The 12,684-nt window shown below is 45.2% G+C and overlaps 1 long non-coding RNA gene across 1 annotated transcript; it reads right to left on the bottom strand.

Annotated features, from left to right (window-relative positions):
* Positions 1–1,041: 1,041 nt before the first annotated feature.
* On the bottom strand, positions 1,042–12,241 carry LOC136300304 (uncharacterized). The gene is made up of 3 exons (XR_010723659.1): positions 12,155–12,241; positions 5,798–6,094; positions 1,042–2,646 (listed from the first exon to the last, which is right to left on the bottom strand). It is a non-coding gene; the product is annotated as an uncharacterized lncRNA (long non-coding RNA).
* Positions 12,242–12,684: the final 443 nt, after the last annotated feature.

Raw genomic sequence — 12,684 nt, 5'->3', positions numbered from 1 at the left:
AATACGGCCTGAAATCAAGGTTAAAGCAGTTAACCTTAGGAAAAAAGAGGGAGAAGAAAAGCCAACACCAATTACATGTCCCCTTGACACACCATAAAGAACACCATTACATTGTCACCACCCTACTGCATACAGCTGTGAATTGAGATTATTAACCATCCCTGCGCTGCCCGCTGAAGGCGCCACGAAATTCATCTTCAGTTGAGGAGATCAAAGTTATATTCTTGTGGCCCAGAGACACTTGGTCTAAAAGAAGCCCCTTTAGCAGCACAGTGCCAGAGCTTCCCAGAGAGCCATGACTGGAGCAGTCCTTTTTGTTGCAAAGGCTCATGCAAGACAAATACATCGCAAAAATATGGTGCAACATTCACTCTTCCAGCCCTTTAAGCCAACAGAAACTGCTGTTTAGTTCCATCGGCTCAGGAAAACCCTTCCCTCATTTTTGGCATAAAGACTGTTTCGGCAGCAGCTCCTTAAATTAGAACAGCTCCAACCGATGGTTTCCTGCCTTTAAATGATCCAGCTTTTCCCACATTCAGGTGAAAGGGAACCTTGTGCCACCTAAAAAGCCAACAACGTGCAGGAATACAAAGTGCTCCTGTTGGTGTGCTGCTGCTTCGTCACCCTTCTTACCACTGAGGCTCCTTCCTCCAACATTCCAGCAGTGCCACCCACAAATTCACTGCCCTTTGCGAGGTGGAAGGGGATTTCTAACCAAGCACACAGGAAGTTGAAACACACGAAGAGTTAATCCTCTGTCCAAACTCCCTGACATCCAACACGCCCCACCTCTGTTTTATCAAATGGACAATATTTTTCTGTCCTGCAGAGAAAGGCCGCGTCCACTGGAACTCAGCAATCTAACACCACAGCAGTTCACTTAAACCGCTGCTCACGCGGGGGCTCGCTTCATTATTAGCTGTAAACACTTCCAGACAAGAAAAGCACAATCGCATTTGCAGAACCCATCACAGATATTTATGAGTTCTTCTTCCCGGCCTGTGGAATTTACCTGCTTGATAAACTCCCTTCCCCTTTTAACACAGCTTAGCAGTCTCCAAGGTGCACCTCCAAACTAGATTAATGTACCTCCAGAACATTCATAAGGTAAAGAAATGTAATTTAATTTGTGATTGCATAAACCAGTCACGGAAGCCTCCCAAGAAGCCTGAGTTTTCATTTCTTTCATAGTAGACATTTAATTATATGATAATTACTTACAGCTTGCAGCTCGGCTTCTACTTTTATGAAATATAAATTGCTCTTCACTCAAAAGTGCAGGATGAGCATTTAAAAGGCTTCATTAAGTAGGTTTTAAGATTTTTTTTGACGACTTTCTTTAAGGTGTGGAATGGAAAGCAGATGTACCTGTAAACTGAGACTTGCTTCACAGAAGAACAAAGTAGAATTGCTAATGTAATACCAGGATGGATGAGCCTTTACAAGAAAAAAAATAAAATTAACTTATAACAAACACATTTTTTTAAAGTAACAAACAAAATATTTCTGTCAAGCTGCATGATAAAAGGGACCAGAAGGGAATAGGCAGCATTGCCAGATCTCAGACATGAATAAGGCTCTTTATTCTAAATTTCCAGAGCTTGGAAAACCTGAGGTTGTGCCAGACTCACACCGTGTTAAAGCAGCCCGACTGAAAACCCACTTGTGGCTTCCTAAAAGCCTAGAGAACAGGAATCATGAAAGCAGAAAGAGGAAGACAAGAAAAACAACTTGACATGAATTTATGGGTTGTAAATCTGCGACTGTTTAGACCTTCGATTTTGATTTTAGACCATTAGGAGATGGAAGTGCTGCAGGATTAGACCAAGGGACAAACGCATGAGGGCCCAAAATCACCAAAGATGGGTTGTGGCTCCTTCATCCCAGGCAGGAGAGGTGAGCTCAGAAAGGTGCTGAGGTGGGAACTCCACCTTTGGAGGCTCCAGCAGGGGCGTTTTTCTCATTTGAGACCAGCAGTTGGGTATGCCCATGCCATTAATTATCTCTGGATTCATTAAACATGAACGTGCAAAATGAGACAATAAAACTAACACATGCAGCTTCTGCTTGGCAGCTGTTTGCCACCCTCCAAGTCAGCACCTCAGAGGAGAAATTCTCTCTGAAGCAGAGGAACACAAACCTTGAGATTTGCCCAGATCAGTGCACTGTTAAGGAAACCAAGCAGATCCAAAAAACACAGATTGAAAGGTTCCGTTAAACTGCATTAAGTCTTTGTTTGGACACTCTCACTCGGAATTAATAAGTATCCTATTTGACTGAGGCTTATTAATTCCCAGCGGGAAAACAAAGCTTATTATGGCTTTTTTTTTTTTTTTTATTTTTGTCACTTAAATTCTGAAGTAACAAGTCTACTGAGAATTTGACCATTCGGTTTGGAAGGTGCTTTGGAATTATTTCCCATCCGGAGCAGCACTTGCAGACTGCAGCGCCTTTTCAGACGCTCCACAAACACTGCAGCACTGAGCACTCACATCCTCGCCCCAGAGCCACCTCTCTGCAGCTCTGTTCACTGTTTTTCCTTTTCCTGGAGTTGTCATACCCCCAAAAAAAAACTCTTTTAATTGTGGCCGTGGGCAAGCAGTCCCCCAGACATTGGTCTTGACACAGAGGATGCGAACAGCGCTCCTAAAAATAAAAAAAAATATAAAAGTAAAGAGCCAACACCCTACAACAAGCTGTGCCTCGGCTGGAACGGGCAGGAAAAGTTCATCTTTATTTTATAGAGTTTACAAAAGGGCAGAAAATGCCACGCCATTTCATCCTGAGCAGCCTCTGCCATTATCTGCTGCAGCGCGCAGCACTTGGCAGCTAAACAGCAAAGGAAAGGAATTAAAAAATAGAGAGGAGCAAAAGGAGTTGGATTTCCAGCTGAGACGTGGAGAGAATTGGGAGACGGTGAAAGGCTGCTTTGCGTGGGACTGAAAGCTCCTCCAGACACCCGAAATTTTAGGGTCAAAGTGCCCCCAAATCCCCAAATTTGGGGTTAAATCACCCCAGAGCCCTCAAATTTGATATCTTCTGTACCCTTAGTCACACCAACCCAGTCTGCTGGGCTCAGGCTCCCAAACACTCTCCTATTGATCAGGAAAGTCTCAGCCTGCGGGAATCAGCTTCACGCAGAAACAAAAGCTTACCTGGCAGCACATAAAAAATTCAAAAGCATTCTTTGAGCACAGGTGCTGAAGGAAGGTGTGCCTGTGATCTGCCCAGCGCAGAAGGGTCTCCCCCAAAGGGAAAAGGCTTCTTAGAGCTACTGTGAGCCCTGACACGCTTTTGGCCGCACACTTGGCCTTGAAAGGGGAAAATATTTTTTTTACAGCTGCTTTTCTGGAACTTATCTGGTGTCCAGAGGGGGAAGAGGGGGGTCCAGGGACAGGGAGACACCTCTGGCTTCTCTGTCCTACACCTGTTTCCATATTGCACCAGGAGGATCATTCAGTGAAACGGTTTGAAGGCAATGGGAGGCTAAGGATGAACACCTGATCACACAGCCCCATAAAAATAAAAGGTTTCTCTTTCAAGTTCCATTAAACCTGGCTGAAGTTTTGCATCTGCAACAAACTGCACAATTAAGGCTGCAAGAGATAAAGCCGTAATTTAAACCTATAATTAAAACAGAACTTCTAGGAAGCAATCTTTTATTCTTTCCAATCTGTTCTTTTAACATTTGATCGGTTTAAGGCACTTTTAAAGCCCACGGCAAGATATAACACCACGCTCTTCCCAGGAAGTGAGGTAGCAGGGCCTCAGACAACATCTGCCATCAGGCAGGTGCTCTTTGTGCTCCAGTGAAGAATGTCCCATTTCTCATAGCTGGATACTGCTGGGGAACCTCATTAGAAACCAAATTACTACCTGCAGCAGGTTTACACTAATGTATTGACACCTACAGCACTTGTTAAATGAACCGTAAATCCAATACACTAAAGTCATTTTCAACTGAATCAAATCAGGTTTCAGTCAAAAGAATTACAATGGTCACATAGTTAAAGCTTGGCGCTTTCCTGGTGTCCCCAGCTAGATCATTTCAGACACCGAGAGAAAATTGTGAACCTGTGAAACAGCACAAGCTAAATCGGACGCACTGCAAGCATACTAAACACGGGGTGAGGAGTTTGAGGATGATAATTGACTCTAATTGACTGCTTGGTAAAGCCACCCAGGCATCCACGGGCACACTCCTCACTAATCTGTTTTCAACAGACACTATTCTCCTTGGTTAATTTACACTTCCTTATTGGAAACCACGTTGTTTGCATTTCAGAGGATCTTTTCATTTTGAATCTTTTCCTCCCAGTCCCCCTCTGAAGCAAAGGCTGAGTGGGACCTTGGGCTGCAGCACCGTGCACAGCCCTCCTCAAAGCTCAGGGAGAAAAATGCCTTGGGAAGCAAATTCACACTCTTGCGTTGTCTCTTCCCCTCACAGCCACCACTTTTTTAATGCTGATCTAAAAATCCTTGGCCCGAATGTGAGTGAGGACAGCATTAACCCCTCATTTCCTTTTCTCTCAGGATCCATGATTTCCCAGTAAATCCGGGGCTGTCGTCCTGTGCCTGACCACGTGCACAGTACAAAAGGGGATGCCAGCAGGGAGGACAAAGCTGTTTCCCCCATCCTGCTCCGCCAGCCTACCTGTTCAGCTTCCTTAAACCAAGATATTTAAAAGGTCTAATTCAAATTCAGTACAGCTACGAATTTGAACCAGCAGATTTGTCCAGCTAGATTTTCCTCCAGCCTCACACAGACACTTTCCCTAAGTGGCCTCAGTTCTGCTTAATTCATTTCCCAGAAACAGAAAACAGCCAAATGTAAATTAAAAAGGAAATATATATGAGCCAGCTCCTCCATCAGCGTAAATTGAGCCTGGTACCAGCGAATTACTCTGACACTTCGTGTCTGAGGAACCAGCTCCTTATCAAGAGTTTATATAGATTAAATTCATTTACTAGGCTAGACTATAAACAATCTCTTTTGGCCTCTTGCTGTCTAAACCCCAGGCAGATTATCTGTGCGAGTCCTCCTCCTCCTCCTCCCCCTTTCCTTGGAGCAGTGCTGTCTCCATGATCCACTCCAGCAACAAAGAGATGCCCCTTGGAAGAAGCAGCCACACAACAGGACAAAAAAACCACATTAAATTCCTGCAGCCTGGAAGAAACCCTGCTGCTCAGTCAGAAGTAATTGGTGACCTTCTAATACGAGAAGGAACCTCAGCGGAAGGGGTGGAAAGGACTTGCTTCCATTCCTGCACGGAGCTGGACTGTTCGGAGAGCTGAGGCTGCCCAGCTGGATGGTGCTCTCACTCCTTTGGCCACCTCCCACCCCCATTTAACCGTTTTCCACAGTGCCTGTGGTGTTCTCAGCCTGTTCCTGGAGGACTCCAGCAAAACCTCATCCTGCCGGTGCATCCAAGGACGCTTTTGCAGCACCCTGTTACTCACCTGACATTTACAGGCTGATGGTGACGGTGAGCATCACCCACACAGTGCGTCTCATTCCCAGATTGCTGCCGAAATGCTGGATCTGCCCCTGGAACAGGGCTCCTGAACCCCCCAGAGCAGCCAGCTGGCAGCAGTCAGCCTGTCCCCAGCACAGGGGCAGCTCCTGGGCTGGGACAAGCTGGCACAGCTCAGCACGAGGCACCGGGCCACTGGCTCAGTGCGTTTGTTCTCCAGCGAAAGGTCAGAACTCATTGTGGAAAAGCAGAAAATGCTGGCAAACAGAGGTGAAAACACAGCCTCGAGCACAGTGAATGGTTAGAGTGAACATCGCACCTACCTTGGAGCAGATTTGTTTTCACTTGCTTCTTCCTTCCAATTCTCAAGTTCTTTTCTGTCCCACCGGGTTTTCCAGTGTATTGCTTGTTTCTTATTCCCCTGTGAACGAGCATCTTGCACACAAGTTCCATACAGGTGCAGCTCCTTTCCATGGCTCCCCTGGGCTGCTCAGGCTGCCATCAATTCACCTCGGCCACTTCTGCAGTGAGCTGGGAAGGCTGCCTGCACCCTCCTCACCACATCAATCCACTGTCAACTCTCCTGCACTGTAACCAGGGTCATTTTTTACTCCTCCAGCCTGCAAAATAAAAGAGCAGGTATTAATTTAGCAGCTGGAAGGTTGCTTTGCACCCTACAGAGCCAGCTGCCACGGGGTACCTGCACAGGACGCTCAAAACTTTGGTGGGGTGACCAGCACCGTGGCTGAGGAAGGAGCTGTGGGCTGGAGATTTGTCACTAAATCCATGAGAAGGAATAAAATCTGTGGTCTCACTGTAGCTGAGTGTCTAACACACACCCTCTGTGAGCAGCACGTTCTCCAGGGGGATTGGGGGACCACAGGACTGCAGTGGGGTTCCCTTTATAGAACACAAAAACCCTGCAGGGCAAGCAGGGAACAGGGTCAGAGAAAAACCTGGTCCTTTGGGTGAGGGGAAGGAGGTTCAAAGTACATCCCAATGAAAGGGCAATACCAAGAAATTGAGGTTAGCTCGGAGTTGCAAAAGCTCAGATCAAAGAGTGGCTCCACACGAGCCTTTAAAAACTCGTAGCAGATCCAAAAATAAAAGCCAATCTTAGAGTGAGTTGTAAAGGAGACACATGAAATCCCTGACAGTAACAGGTCAGAAAGGTCCTTTCACTGCAGAGCTCTCCAAGTGCAACACAACAAACAAGCTGGCTGATGCTGAGTGAGTCACGAGAATTTCCTTCCAGTACAGAGCCTGTGCCCAACCAGAGTACAAACCACCACCAAGTCACAGAATCAGAAGCCTCAAAACACCTTCCTCAAGCATCTCTGATGAAGGCTTCTGACTCCTGAATTACCTGCTACGCTTAAATTTATTATTTTTGATGGCAGGATTTTGCTTTCATCCAAACTAATTATGCCCAAATCAATGGTAATGGTAGATTTGGCATCAACTATCCCTGTGGCTGCTCTCAACTTAAATCATCCCTCTGCACACAGATAATTCCCTTGGCTACCCCTCCTGCCAGAGCATCGACACCTGAGTGTTTATTTCACTGATTATTTTTATGCACATCACTGGCATGTGGTATAAACTACAGGAACATCAACAGCTTCCCCTTCCTGTGATGTCCAGAGACATCAGAGGATGGGCTCCCTCAGCAGAGAGCCACTGCCTAAGAGTCTGCTCACAAAAATCCTCCTCAGTCACAGACCCTGTACCAGACAAGGTGTCCAAGCAGATCATTTGTGGAATTTTATCAGTACAGGACCAGATTAACTGATGGACTAGACACGTGTCCCCTCATTTAAATTACTGGAGAGTCAAGAGTTCCAAAAAGCTGAAAACTCTTGGGGGGTTTTTTTGTGTAAAATAAAGACTTGTGCACTTTTGCAGCTGCCTCTCTAGTTGTCCACTTCTCTAAAGCCTTCCCTGGCCTGGAAGGGATTTGCTCAGTTCTGAAAGAGAAGCAAAGCCCACAGTGATTGGGATGACAGACGGATCCACCTGCTGGCATAAGATCATGTTTTCTGTCTAGCCCACTTCCAAATCAGAAAAAATAAAATAAGTTACCTGTAGGAAGTAAAAGACCTCTACATTATTATTTATATTTTTTGTGTTGTCCACCTTTTTTCCTCATATAAAAGCCACCTAGGTCAAAAATAGTCACTGGACTTCCACAGAAGAAAAAACCACAACCAAAGAGACGCGAACATTTTTTCTGACATTCTGACTCAGAATGTAAAAATCGTCTCCAATTACCCCCTCCACATCTGAAAATTGCGTTTACTTTCTGAGACAAGCAGGGTTAGTCTCGGTGACAGATTAATTTGCTTTTCGATGCAGAAAAAGTGCTCAGCGGGATGAACACAAACACTGCGGGCTCCGGGGGATTGCAGGAGACCATTTCACCTCCAGGTCACTGGTTCAGGTTCCACCTGGGGTTGGGCATCATGTCTGATGCTCAATGGTGTGTGTGCGAAATGAGTTTTGTTGTTGTGCCTTCACTTGGAGTTAACACCGGCGACTGTCAGTGGTGAGGCCAAGGACTGGGCAAGTGCAGTGAGCAGCAAACCCTCCTGCAGCCCGAGTTGCCTTCCCAGGAAGGAAACTCTGCTCTTGAGCTGGCTGTAATGCAATGATTTGGTAACAAAACAAAGGATTTCTTGACACCGGGGATTATTAGCTCATTGCTGGTCACCAGAATTGAAACTGTTCCAAGTGAATGCTGAAGGCAGCATTTATAACACAAAACAACCAGCGAAAACTCAGATCTGATTCTGAGGTGAATAGGCTGCTCTCCTCTAGAAGCTTCTCCCTTCCTTCTTATTTGCATGCGTGTGGCTTTCTCTAAAAGAAATATATACACACAGTCCCAAAGCCTGGGAGACTGCAGCCTTGGAGCATTTCCAGAAGCACCAGCTGAAACACGTTGCACCTGGAAAGGTCTGCTGCGGGCAGATGGAAAGGAGCAATAAGGCATTTTTCCTCCCTGTAATCCCACACCACCAATAACCCTGCCCAGAGGCCTCATTCCCTACCCGAGGTGCATATTGAGCCCCTTGGACTCCTGTGACATAACACACTTAATGCAGTTTTAAAAGCAAAAGGATACTTGAGATTTCCCAAATGGAAACGCCGCTTTAAAAGGCCAGAACTGGAGACACGCTGTTCCAGGGGAGGAGGAGAAGGCTGCTGCTGGCAGGAGGCTCTGCCTCAGCACAGCCACAGCAGCAGTGAAAGCACAGCAATAAAGGCACTGAGAGCAGCTGAGCTGAGCACGGTGCTCTGCAGGGAGAGGAGATGCATAGAAGACGCTGAATCCTCCCAGGGACTCCTAAACCCACCAAATGTGATCCTCAAAGCACCAAGAGCTGCTCGGAGGCTGCTCTGGTCACCTTTTCCCAAAAAGTCCTTTCGGGATGGCTCCAGCTATAGCTCTTCCCCCCGTCTGTGCACAGGAGAGGGGAAGAAAAAAAGACAACATTTCCTGCAACGAGTAGAGGAAGCACCAAATTAACTGATGGCGTTTTCCAGATCTTGCTGTGATGCTCTCTGAAAAGAAAAGCAGGTTCCTGCAGCAGGTTCTACCCACCCACAGCAATTTACAGCAGCTGATTTGGGGGCATTAACCTGCTCACACAGAACCTGTCGGTTCTTATTATTCACTGTAAACGTGTCATCAGCATGGAAATATGCTCTGCAAGGCTGCTGAGGCTGGGCCTGAGACTGTTAACAGCCCATTACAGAGGAGCAGTAAATACTCCAAAGTGCTGTAGATCCTGGTCAGTTAAAAAGCACCAGACAGACTTAAAACCACCAAAAAAAATAAAAATAAAAATAAAAATAAAAAAAATATATATATATATATTTATATATATGTAAATATATATAAATTTAGATGGCTCCATCTAAATCCCCTTCTTGCAATCCAACCCAATGCTGCGCTGCAAGAAATTGAGGGGGGAAAAAAGACAGCAGGTAAAACCCACACAAGGACAGGAAATACGGGAAATTTCATAGCTGGAAATACCCGAGCTGGCTTTTGCAGGGCTAGAACTCAGCTGATCCTCACAGCAATTCACTCTGCTCCCAAGGATAGAAACCACACAGCTTCTTTCTTTACCGAAGACCACAAAACTTCATTTACTGCCCTGATTGCGTTAACCAATATGAAACAAAGTAATTTTTAATAAAGTGTGCCATGGCAGAGAAAAATTGATACAATCACAGAGCTGGTATAATAGGATTTAATTCTGCTTCAGATGTGCTAGTTTTAATAAAAAAGGATTGAGCAAATCTAAAATAAATTACACTGAAAGGTCAGGCTTATTGCTTGTACAGTTATGTTAACTCTTCCACAGACATTTTTACAGACTGTATTTATGAGACCTTTTGATTTTCAGAAGAGGTATAAAATACATCTGCAATTTTCTCATTATTTGCAGCAATGTTTCTTCTACAAGTGTCACTTCTTGGTACTTCAATACAGATTTATTTAATGGACATCTATAAAAAATGATGAGTTATTTATCAGGTGGTTTTGTTAAATTAGTGAAACTGTAATTCCCAGTGGAAACTTAAACCCAACTAGAAAAAAGATTTGCTAAGGGAATGATGATTTCCATTTGTGTGCCAGTGACACTGGTGATTTCTTATTCATTAATCATCCCACCAGCATGTTATTTATTCAATAGAAAGCAAATCAATTACTTATTTTTATATATAGCCAAGGCCCTGATCCTGAGAACTACTCAGAGCAGCCATGAATTGGAAAGAACTGTAGACGCTGAATTTTATTACAAGACTCTTATTAATATCACAGCAGCACCTCGAGACCCTACCCGAGATCACTTAGTGCTACCATAACCCAGAGATAAAATATCCATCCTACTCCTAAAGGAAATACTCAGCATAAACCTCAGCAGAGGAAACAACAGAGTCTGCAGAGAAAGGAGCTTGCTGCTGTCCCAGCTCAGAGCCCCAGGCTGCTGCTCTCCTGCACTGCCTGACAAATCTGTTTTGGCTCTTATTTTAATGGGTGTCCTGCCAGCTGAGGCCTGCATCCTCTTTTGATCAAGCGAACTATGTCCTCAATCAACTCTTCTTGATGTTTTTTTCCCCCCTCTCTATTTCTGAAAGCAACGGCCCAAGACCATGAAAGCAGTAAAAAATACTGCATTTTCTCAACTTTTATTATTATAGCCAATTCCCAATGAGAAAAACATTTCTACAGCAACCCTTCAACAGAGCCCTCTAAATTAAAAATAATTTATTAATGCACAGAAACTGGCAGCACTGCTGATTTCAGGTTGTGGGCACCTTCGTTGGACCAAGAGCAACTCAGAAAACCGAGCAAGGCTGTGTCGAGCGCACCCATCCTGCTGCACTAATTACATTAATTAACGTGGATTTCTGAAGGGTGATGGGTTTGCCTGTGTACAATATTCATGGAGGGGATCACACAGCCAACCAAGCCCTGCACCCCAGGCTTCCAAACAAACAAAGAAGCCAGCATATTTCAACAAAATCCTACAGCACCCAAGAAATACACTAACATTACTCCCGTGGTTCTGATTCTGCCTCAGGTTCACTACAAAGTAACCTGCAGCTCAATAAACTTTGACATGTTTTCAAGTTACAAAAACAAAGACAGAAAACTCACTTATTCACTTTTTACCTCATACATCCCAAATCAATAATTGCATCTATTGATCGATGACAAATTCAAAACTTTAATTTACATTGAGTACCATAACCTAATAAGGTGGCAACAACTGAATTTGTTGGCATCGATTTTCGTTTCCAACAGAAAATCTTCAGGCCCGTAGCATAAGAAGATGCAGTACACGGAGCAGTTAATTACCAGTGAGTATCACAAAAAGTTAAAATTAAATTTCTTTTTGAATATTGAAAGAAAATGCTGAGTCTCCAGGGCTGACACAAAAGAAACTTCTTGTACTTCTTCCACACGTTCAGTCACGTAACATTAATCAACCCTTTGCAACATAAATAAGTAAAATTATTTCAGAGATATGTATGTATAGAAGCCATGAATTAATGCTGACACGTTTTGAAAGGGGAGGGTTTTTTTGGTTTGCTTTTTTAACTACAGCAACATAATTTTAATAGTAAGCCCCCGAAGAGAAGTCCTGCTTTTTGTGGGGCAGACGTGCCCGCCTTCAACCAACACACACCTTGCAGACTGGCTCAGTTTAAACTTTGGTAGAGGCCTTTTAAGTTGAACACACTGCAACTTCTAGATGGGAAGACCTCCTCAAATCGCCTCTCAGGCGGCAGCTAACCAGCCAGGCAGGCATTTGTGTGCGTGCTTGGAAAGGAATGGCAACTCTGAGGAGACAGCTGGACTAGTGCTGCAGCAGCCCTCATGTTCGAGGGCAGAAATGAGCTACCACACAGACTCCTTGTTTCTCACAGCACGAAAAGGGTCCTGGCTTATTCCTCCTTGCAGCTCAGCCATCCTGACTCCAGCCATTCACTGACTCTGCCCGCAGCAGCTCCTGCTGTGGGTTTCCCTTCTGACTGCTGGTGATTTCCCGCTGAACTCTGACTGCAGGGATTAGTTTGCAGCCTCTGACTGCAGGATTTTACCCGGCTAGACTGTGGCTGCAGGTTCCAACCACAGGCTCTAACTCCACACCCAGACTGACCTCACAGCAGTGATTCTCTCTCCTCGGGAGCCTCCTTTTTCGTGATCTTCTCATTCCCTCTTCCTCAAGGTTCTTCCCCCTTCATGATTCTCATGATTCTCCCCCTCAGCAGCTCACCCCCTCCCTTTTATCACGCTTTTCTTTACTGGACACAGCTGTGACCCACCGGGGCCAGGCTGGATTGGGTAACTGTCACAGCTGTTACCTATCAGGGACATTCTCACCTGCATTCCCTTCTCCTACAGATTCCTGTCAACACAGAAATGAAGCAATTGCATAGAGCACCTCACCACCGGCCTCGTTCACAGTGGATGGAGCTTCTCCATCTGCACATTTGCTCCTTTCAGGTCCAACACCACCACCTGGGGTCTGAGGGAGTAAAGGCGCAGGAAGAAAAGCCAGAGAGGAGCCCACAGAGCCTTGACAAGCTGTGCTGCACAGGAGGCACACACAGCTCCAGTGCCTTCCTAACTCCACTCACTCAGCAGCAAGTTACAGTGGCTTTGCTCTCAATTCCCGTTTGTTAGCAA

This window comes from Chamaea fasciata, unplaced genomic scaffold (genome assembly GCF_029207755.1).
Source record: "Chamaea fasciata isolate MVZ Bird 193981 ecotype frontalis unplaced genomic scaffold, bChaFas1.0.hap1 SCAF_22, whole genome shotgun sequence".
In the NCBI taxonomy this organism is placed as follows: Eukaryota; Metazoa; Chordata; class Aves; order Passeriformes; family Sylviidae; genus Chamaea; species Chamaea fasciata.
Note: the sequence above shows the minus strand (reverse complement) of the source record. Positions and strands in the feature narration are given on the sequence as shown.